We start from the raw sequence: 10,586 nt of genomic DNA on the forward strand, positions 1-10,586 counted from the left end.
CTCAAGGCATACAATGCTTGGACATATGAAATTTCATTCCACTTGCCCTCCCTCCTGCAAAACAAACCCTGCTGTTACATGATGCTATACTTTAACGTGCCATTTAGTGGTCATTTTCTCTGTCTCCCAGCTTATCCTGGGGTCAAGCTGTACTGTAGAAGAAAATGACTTACCTGTTTTGTTTTGTATTGTTTTTGAGTAAGCCTGGGCCAAGTTTAAATCAGTTCTTCAGGAATGCCCAAAGAAGTATATGGTAAGATGGAGGCCTAATTTCCTGTTTGGAAGGTGTGTGTAAAGAGCGGGGGCATCAGCAGGGTAGGTAATACTTTAGAGATGTGTTTATTTACTCAATTTTCCTTTAGACCATGGTTGGGAGCCCTCCCCTTGTACAAGGGTAGGCCTCCTTTGGGATGGATAATTCTTTGTGATCCACAGAAAACTGGTCTGTCTCCTCAGATCACCTCTGCTAGATCTCTATTTCCCTCCTCTACTTGCCTGTGCTTTCCTCTATAACACGCCAATTCCTGATAAGTTTTAAACCTAGGGAGTTCACCCCCTATTAAAAAAACTGTAGCCCATTTTCCCAGGTTATATAGTCCGGGTTTTGGAGAATGTTGACATTCTTGTGGTTTAGGCCTCTAGTCATCTGATAATAGATGAGGTGCTGGAGACAGGAGAGAACCACCACAGAGTAATATGGTGCCTCCCTTTGCTCATAAGCCTGTCACCAGAATGGGTCTCTTAAAATGTGCAGATGATAGGAACAAAGACTCTTATACCTAGTCCACTTAAACAGAAGGAGGGGCTATTAAGCGAGGTCCCCTAGCAAAGGCCTATAGTTTTGCCAGGGTCTACACTGTAGTTTCATAACTGAAGGAAGGCTCCTGGGTAAAAGATGAGAGGAGCCACTCTGAAGATACCAAGCCTTTAATCCCAGCACTCAGGTGGCAGAAGCGAGCAGATCTCTGTAAGTTTGAGGCCATGCTGGTCTACAAAGTAAGTCCAGGATAGCCAAGGCTACACAGAGAAACCTTGTCTCAAAAAACCAATAATCAAACCAAAACAACAACAACAACAACAAAAATTTGGTTCCACACAGTGTAACTGTATTTCCAGTTCTGGGAAGCAGAGATCCTTGGGGCTTTTGCGCCATCTACAAAACAAAAACAAAACCAAAACAAACAAACAAACAAAACAAAAATATCGTTTTTAGAGCCTTGGGTCCTCTCCTGGTAGCCAAGGCTACCAATAAAGTGGAATGGTTCTAAGGGCTCCTGATGTCTTTTCAGGACTTGAGCAAGGACACAAGGGGGTTTCATCTGGGGAAAGATGTAGAGGTAGCAGGTTTGCAGTAAGAAGCCACAGAAACAATGCCTAAAAGAAGCAGAGCTGCAGGCTGAACAGGCAGAAGGCTTGTAGTGGTACACAGTGAGGATGAGGAAAGCATCTTTGCCAAAAGAACATGTCCTAGCACATGACAGGTGGAGCAGAGTGACAAGAGTGTAGCTAAGCCTTGGAGATAGAAGAAAATGGAGACATGATTTACAGACCATATGAACGTTCCAAACCCCAGAACTACATGCTTTGGGAGACCTTCTGTTTCCTCTGGTCTGCACCCCAGCAGCAGTCTTAGGTCTTCAACTCCTAAAAGAGAAGGAATTTGTTCCTGGCACTCTAAACCTGGCTACAAGCCTGTAGCTTGGGAGGTCATAAGCCTCCCAAGCTTTTACTGTTATTTTGCTAAATGGGCATGCTGTGCCCACCAAACTGCCTTCTAAATAATTATGCTTATACCCGTAGATTAAAGCTACTCTCAGCTCTAGTCAGAGAAGCTTCATTTTGCACTCTGCAGCAGTTACACTGCAGAGATATTTAACTGATCAAAGTGCTGAGAATAAGTGACTGTGGATGATCAGCCCTAAATGGGACTTCTGCATGACATAGTTCAAGGCCTCAGAAACATCGCAGAAGAGGGGATGGGAAGATTGTAAGAGCTGGAGAGTGGGAAAAAGGGCTATGAGATGCTGCCTTTTTGATAGGACATGGTCATGGAAAATGTAAACACACACTCAGCAATGATGATTATCTACCTGCCCAAGACTGGACCCATTAACACTCTTTTTGGAGACAGCTTGCTATTTTAGCTGGAGTGTTTGACCAGGAAGTATCCAGGATGCATCTATTTCTATTACCCCCACCCCCTTGTGCCGAGGTTAAGCCTTATACTGCCACAACCAGCTTTTACATAGATATTAGGGATGTAAACTCAGGTCCTCACGGAAGTATAGAAACTACTTTACTCACTGAGTCATCCTATGTTTATACTGAGAATGAACCAAAAACTACTTTGTAAAGTGAAGTCATTCAGGGTAAGACACAGTTTAAGAATACCACTGTTTCACACAATATGGGGTAACTCAAAGCAGCGCACAGCCAGACATTACCAGGTTATGTATAAGAGCATGGGTGACCCCTGAACAGCTGTATCCCCACTGTACTGATTATGATGGGCAATGGCCACATTATGCCCCAAAGGCAGTGTTCTATAATAGTAGTCCAGGCTGTCTTAAAAACTCTTGATTCTTTTGCCAGAACTCCCTGAAGGCTAGAGTTACATGAATGTGCTCTACCAGTCCTGACTTGGTTCTCATTTTTAGAGCTTTACAGCAGAAGTTCTCACCCAGTGGGTTGTGACCCCTTTGGCCCACTCTATCTCTAAAAATATTTAAGATTCATAACAGTAGCAAAATTCCAGTTGTGAAGCAGCAACAAGATAATTGTATGGTTGGGGGGGGGTCCCACAACATGAAGAACTGTATTAAAGGGTCACAGCGTTAGGAAGGTTGAGAGCCACTGCTGTAGGGCGATAAAGGACTGGGGCTGCAGACCCTAACTCTACATCTACAACATGCCTAATAGCTCCAAAGTCTCTCCTAGCTCTATTTTTTTATGCTTTTAATTTAATCTAACTCATGAAACTTGCATTTCTCATTGATATTGTATTGAGTTTCTTATGGGGCATTTCACTGAAGTACACAAACTGATTACATTATGTCTTCCACTGGAGGCTTGGAGTTTGAAAGGGCCCATTTTGTCTAACTAGCTATATCTATCTTTTCAGATTCAGTTTTAAACGATTTGATCAATTTGTTCTTAAGTCATCTCTGTAACGTCTCTACCCATAAAATTAGTCTTTTGGGGGGGATATGTGACAGTGTATTTTCATTGAAGTCAGTGATTAAGGGACATTGTGGATACTAATATTATCTCAGATTTCAGCTGCATTTTTGTCCTCGAGTAGTAACTTGAGAGAAGATGAGTAAAGACATTTCCTGATAATATTAGAAAGTCTTCCCAAGTTTTTGGTGGGAAAAATAGCAAAATGGCTAGGTACCATGGAACCTCTGCACTTTGGAACTGTACCACTTGTTAACAAAACGGAATTGGTGGGCAGGTGGTGGCAGTGCACATCTTTAATCCCAGCACTTGGGAGGCAAAGGCATATGCATCTCTGTGAGTTCAAGGCCATCCTGATTTACAGACTGAGTTCCAGGGTAGCCAAGGCAAAACTGAGAAAACCCTGTGTCAAAAAATAAAAACAAACAAATGGAATGAGCTCTATGTGGTGGCCCATACATATAATGCCAACACTCATGAGGACGAATCCAGAGGAGCTGCAGCAGGGAGGCATTTCTTTTTAGTGGTGTAGCCACTGCTAAACTGTTGAGACTTGGTTACATAGTGAGTTCCAGTCTAGCTTGGGCTACAGTGTTGACACCTCATTTCAAATCAAACCAAACTAAATGAAAACAGAATGTGTATTGCTATAATTTGGATATGCTTTAGCGCCCACTCCAAGGTTTCATGTGGTGCAACGCAATCAACATTGTGAGGTGGTAAGAGATTACAAACTTAATGACTGTGGCGTCTGGAGGTGAGCGCCTTTGGACACTGTCAGGGTTAGATAAAGGTGTTACAGTTAAACCTCTACACACATGTGCGCGCGCGCGCACACACACACACACACACACACACACACACACACACACTGATTGAATCATGGTGCTTTTATTGCAAGAAGAGATTAGAAAGACACACCTGTGCTCCCTTTGTTTTGACACATGGAATTCTATGCCATTTTGAGACTGTCAGAAAGTAGTCTGGGTCAGTGTAGCCCCTTGACCTTCAATCATAATCACATACCAGAATAAACTTTTCTCCAAATGTAGCCTGATTCAAGTAGCTCATCATACTAACAACAACAAAAGAATGCAGGTGGTGTTCTTTGGGGAGAATAGGGAAGTTGCTAGGTAGGTTGAATTAGAGTTTAAGATGCTCAAAATGTACATTTCATTTTATTTTTCTTTCTTTTTAAATTTTCAACATTTACTTTATTTATTTTTTAAAAATAATTTATTTAGATTACATCCTGATTGTTATCCCCTCACTGATATCTTCCTGTTCCCCCTCCCTCCCTTTTCACCCTCTTTTCCTCCCCTAGACCTTTGACAGAAGGGGACCTCCTCCCCTATCATATGACCACAGCCTATCAGGTCTCATGCTAGTAGCCTGCTTCCCCTTCCTCTAAGTGCTGCCAGGCTTCCCCACCAAGGGGAAGTGGTCAAATAGAGGGCCCCAGAGTTCATGTCAGAAGCAGTCCCCACTCTCCCCATAACCTTGGAGAATAAGCTGTCCATTGGCTAGATCTGAACAGGGGGTCTAGGTTCATTGCATGCATTGTCCTCGATTGGTACAACAGTTTATTCAGGCCCCCCTGGGTCCAGATTTGCCGGCCTTGATGGTCTTCTTGTGGGGCTCCTGGACCCTCTCGGTCCTTCTATCTCCCCATTCTTCCATACCCCTCTCACGTAGAGTCCAATAGTGAGTCCCAGCATCTGTCTCAATACCGAGTGAAGACTCTCAGAGGACATCTATGTTGGGGTGATATCCACTTGTAAGTGTGTATATACCATGTGTGTCTTTCTAGATCTGGGTTATCTTACTCAGGATGGTCATTTCTAGTCCCATCCATTTGCTTGCAAATGTCACGATTTCCTTGTTTTTAATGGTTAAGTAGTATTCCATAGTGTAAGTGTACCACAGTTTCTTTATCCAGTCTTTGACTGTGGGACATCTAGGTTGCTTCCAGATTCTGAATATTATTAATAAGGCTGCTATGAACATAGTTGACCAAATGTCTTTGTTGTGTGGTAGGGTGTCTTTTTGGGTATATGCCAAGGAGTGGAATAGCTGGGTCTTGAGGTAGCCCTATTCCCAATTTTCTGAGAAAGTGCCAGATTGAGTTCCAAAGTGGTTGTACAAGTTTGCACTCCCACCAGCAATGGAGGAGTGTTCCTCTTTCTCCACAACCTTGCCAGCATGTGCTATCACTTGAGTTTTTGATCTTAGCCATTCTGATGGGTGTAAGATGGAATCTCAGAGTCGTTTTGATTTACATTTCCCTGATGACTAAGGAGGTTGAGCATTTCTTTAAGTGTTTCTCAGCCATTTGACATTCCTCTGCTGAGAATTATCTGTTTAATTCTGTGCCCCATTTCTCAATTGGGTTATTTGGCTTGGTTGTGTTTAATTTCTTGAGTTCTTTATATATTTTGGATATTAGACCTTTGTCAGATGTAGGGTTGGTGAAGATCTTTTCCTAGTCTGTAGGCTGTCGCTTTGTTCTCTTGACAGTGTCTCCTGCCTTACAGAAGCTTCTCAGCCTCATGAGGTCCCATTTATTAATTGTTGACCTTAGAGCCTGGGCTGTTGGAGTTCTAGTCAGGAAGTAATGTCCTGTGCCAATGAGTTCCAGGCTCTTCCTCACTTTTTCTTCTAACAGATTTAGCATTGCTGGTTTTATTTTGAGGTCTTTAATCCACTTGGATTTGAATTTTGTTCATGATGATAAATATGGATGTACTTGTATTTTCCTACATGTAGACATCCAGTTAGTCTAGAACCATTTGTTGAAGATGCTATCCTTTTTCCATTGAATAGATTTGGCTTCTTTGTCAAAAATCAAGTGACCATATGTGTATGAATTCATGTCTGGGTCTTCAATTCGATTTCACTGAACAACCAGCCTATTGCGGTGCCAGTACCATGCTGTCTTAATTACTGTTGCTCTATAGTACAGCTTGAGGTCAGGGATGGACATTCTTCTGCATGATCTTTTATTGTACAAGATTGTTTTAGCTATTCTGAGTTTTTTGTTTTTCCATATGAAGTTGAAAATTGATCTTTCAAGGTCTTTAAAATTGTGTATGTATTTTGATAAGGATTTCAATGAATCCGTGAATTGCTTTTAGTAAGATGGGCCATTTTTTTATATTATATGAGGTTTATTAAGGGATCATGGGGTGGGGGGAGAAGGGAAGGAGGTAGAGGTACCCCAGAGAGAGAGAGAAAAAATAGAACAAATAGAGGGGGGAGAGAGATAAGAGAGGAAAGAGAGAGCATGAGAGAGGTGGAAGGGGGTAGAGGGAGAGTGGGAGTAGAAAGAGGGAAGAGAGAGAGAGAGAGAGAGAGAGAGAGAGAGAGAGAGAGAGAGAGAGAGAGAGAGAGAGAGAGAGAGAGAGCCAAGATGGCCATTTTTACTATGTTGATTTTTCTGATCCACAAACAAGGGAGGTCTTTCCATCTTCTGATATCATCTTCAATCTCCTTCTTCAGAGACTTGAAATTTTTTTTTTCACACAAGCCTTTCACTTGCTTGGTTAGAGTTACACTTAGATACTTTATATTATTTGTGGCTATTGTGAAGAGTGTAGTTTCTCTACTTTCTTTCTCAGCATGATTGTCATTTGTATATAGGAGGGTTACTGACTTTTTTGAGTTGATTTTGTATCCAGCCACATTACTGAAGGTGTTTATCAGCTTTAGGAGTTCCCTGGTGGAATTTTGGGGGTCACTTATGTACACTATCATATCATCTGCAAATAGGGATAATTTGATTTCCTCCTTTTCGGTGTGGATCCCCTTGATCTCCTTTTGTTGTCTTATTGTTCTAGCTAGGACTTCAAGTATTATATTAAAGAGATATGGAGAGAGTTGGCAGCCTTGCCTAGTCCCTGATTTTAGTGGAATTTCTTTGAGTTCTCTCCATTTAATTTGATGTTGGCTATTGACTTTCTATATATAGCCTTTATTATGTGCCTTGTATCCCTGATCTCTCCAAGACTTTTTGTCTTGGATTTTGTCAAATGCTTTTTTGGCATCTAGGAAGATGATCATGTGTTGTTTTTTTTTTCTTTCAGTTTGTTTATATGGTGGATTACATTGGTGGATTTTCCTATGTTGAACCCATCCCTGCACGCCTGGGATGAAGCCTACTTGGTCATGGTGAATGATATCATTGATGTGTTCTTGGATTCGGTTTGCAAGTATTTTATTGAGTATTTTTGCGTTAATGTTCATAAAACACATTGGTCAGAAATTCTCTTTCTTTGTTGAGTATTTATGAGGTTTAGATATCAAGGTGACTGTGGCCTCATAGAATGAGTTTGGTAATGTTTGTTCTGTATCTATTTTGTGGAGTAGTTTGAAGAACATCAGTATTAGCTCTTTGAAGGTCTGGTAGAATTCTATTCTGAAACCATCTGGCCCTAGGCGTTTTTTGGTTGGGAGACTTTTGATGACTGCTTCTATTTCTGTAGGAGAAACAGGACTATTTAATTTGTTTACCTGGTTTTGATTAAATTTTGGCAAGTGGAACCTATCAAGAAAATTGTCCATTTCCTTTAGATTTTCAAATTTTGTGGCATATAGGTTTTTGAAGTAAGACCTAATGATTCTTTGCATTTCTTCAGTGTCTGTTGTTATGTCTCCCTTTTTGTTTCTGATTTTGTTGATTTGGGTAGTGTCTCTCTGCAATTTAGTTAGTTTAGCTATGAGTTTGTCTATCTTGTTGATTTTCTCAAAGAACCAGCTCCTGGTTTTGTTGATTCTCTAAATTGTTCTCTTTGTTTTTAATTTATTGATTTCAGCCTCGAGTTTAATTATTTCCAGCCATCTACTCTTCTTGGGTGTTTCTGCTTCTTCTTTTTTCTTTAGAGCTTCCAAAAGTGTTATTAGGTTGCCTGTAAGAGATGTTTCCAAGCTCTTTATGAAGGCAGTTAGTGCTTTGAACTTCCCTCTTATCACTGCTTTCAATGTGTGCCATAAATTTGGTTTTGTTGTATCTTCATTTTCATTGAATTTTAGCAAGTCCCTAATTTCTTTCTTTCTTTCTTCCCTGGCCCAGTTGTCATTGAGTAGAGAGTTATTCAGTTTCCATGTGTGTATAGGTTGTTTGTTATTTTTGTTGTTGAAATACAGCTTTAGTCCGTGATGATCTGATTAGGATACAACATATTATTTCAGTCTTCTTGTAATTGTTGACGCTTGCTTGGTGACCTACTATATTGCCAGTTTTGGAGAAGGTTCCGTGAAGTGCTGAGAAGAAGGTATAATCTTTTTTGTTTGGGTGAAAAGTTCTGTAGATATCTGTTATATCCGTTTGATTCATGACATTAGTTAGTGTCATTATTTCTCAGTTTAGCTTCTGTTTCATTGACCTATCCTTTGGTGAAAGTGTGGTGTTGAAGTCTTCCACTATTAATGTGTGTGGCTCAATGTATGGTTTAAGCTTTATTAATGTTTTCTTTAAAAATGTGGGTGCCCTTGTATTTGGGGCATAGATGTTCAGAATTGTGATGCCATCTTTGTTGATTTTTTCATTGATGTGTATGAAGTGTCCTTCCTCATCTCTTTTGATTGATTTAGGTTGAAAGTCTATTTTATTAGATATTAGAATGGCTACACCAGCTTGCTTCTTGTGTGGGTTTGCTTGGAAGACCTTTTTCTAGCCTTTTACCCTGAGGTAATATCTATTATTGTGGCTGAGATGTGTTTCTTGAATGCAGCAGAATGTTGAGTCTTGTTTATGCATCCATTCTGTTAGTCCGTGTATTTTTAGTGGAGAGTTGAGACTGTTGATGTTGAAAGAGATTAATGACAAGTGACTATTTGGTCCTTTGGTTTGGTGTTGGTTGTGTTTGTCTGGTTTTTGTTTTGCTAATGTGAAGTTATTATTTCCTGTGTTATCCTGGTTGTAGTTAGCCACTTTTGGTTGAAGTTGTCCTCCTAGTAACTTCTGTAGGGCTGAATTTGTGCATAGGTACTGTTTGAATTTTTTTATTGTGGAATATCTTGTTTTCTTCATCTATGGTTATTGAAAGTTTTACTGGGTATAGTAGTCTAGACTGGCATCTGTGGTATCTTAGGGTTTGCAAGACCTCTGCCGAGGAACTTCTGGCTTTTATGGTCTCTGCTGAAAAGCTGAGTGCAATTATGATAGGTTTGCCATGATACATTACTTGGCTTTTTTCCCTTGCTGCTTTTAGTATTTTTATTTGTTCTGTACATTTTGTATTTTGATTATTTATGTGACAAGAGGATTTTCTTTTCTGATTTACTCTATTTGGTGTTCTGTAGACCTCTTGTATGTTTATAGGCATCTCTTTCTTTAAATTGGGAAATGTTGCTTCCATGATTTTGTTGAAAATATTTTCTGGACCTCGGATCTGGGCAGCTTCTCTTTCCTTAGTTCCTATTATTCTTAGGTTTCATCTTTTCATGGTGTCCTTGATTTCTTGGATGTTTTGTGTCCAGAAAAATTTCAGATTTAACATTTTCTTTGATGGTTGCATCAAATTCTTTCCATTGTATCTTCTACACCTGAGATTCTTTCCTTTGTCTCTTTAATTCTGTTGGTGATACTTATCTCTGTAGTTTTTGTTGTCTCTTTCCAGAATTTCCTCAGTTTGTGCTTTTATCATTGTTTCTATTTCCATCTTCAGATCTTGAACCATTTTATTGATTTCCTTCACCTGACTGTTTGCATTTTCCTGAATATATTCCAGGGATTTCTTAATTTCCTCTCTATAGGCTTCTGTCATGGCCTCTCTAAGGTCCTCAATCTGTTTGGTTGCATCTTCCTGTATTTGTTTACAGATTTTGTTTTCTCCGTCATCATCTTCATTCTGAAGGATTTGAAGTTATTTTCTTGTGCTTCAGCTGTGTTTGAGTTTCCAGGGCTGACTGCTTTGGGATAACTGGGTTCTGGAGATTCCATATTAATTTGGCTTCAGTTGCTTGTTCTTTTACAGTGGCCTTTAGTCATTTTTCTGGTTCTGATGTTGGGTAGTAGTTTCTGGTGTCCTTCACTGGCCATTGAGAGCAGTTCATAGGTGAGTGGCTATAGGTTGAGACCCCTCAGCTATGGGGATCAGGGAACCCTTTCCTGGGTCAGGTAGGTGACCTGTGTTCAGCTCCCTGGAATTTGCTCCACACCCTAGGTTCCTCATTGGGCCAACAGACTCGAATGCTGGTGCTCTGCAGCCAAAAATTCAGTCAGAGAGAGAAAGTGCACATACAGCCCCCTAACCTGCATTTGGGTGAGCTTTGGAGACCCCACCTGTGCCTGTATGGGCCTTGGGGCCTTGGTTCAATCCCTGAGAGAGTGCTGGTATAGTGCACTAGCCTGCATTTGGCTGTGCTTTGGTGTGAGTGTGGATGTCCACTCAGGCCTTGGGGTCTTGGTT

Source organism: Acomys russatus, chromosome X (assembly GCF_903995435.1).
Source record: "Acomys russatus chromosome X, mAcoRus1.1, whole genome shotgun sequence".
In the NCBI taxonomy this organism is placed as follows: Eukaryota; Metazoa; Chordata; class Mammalia; order Rodentia; family Muridae; genus Acomys; species Acomys russatus.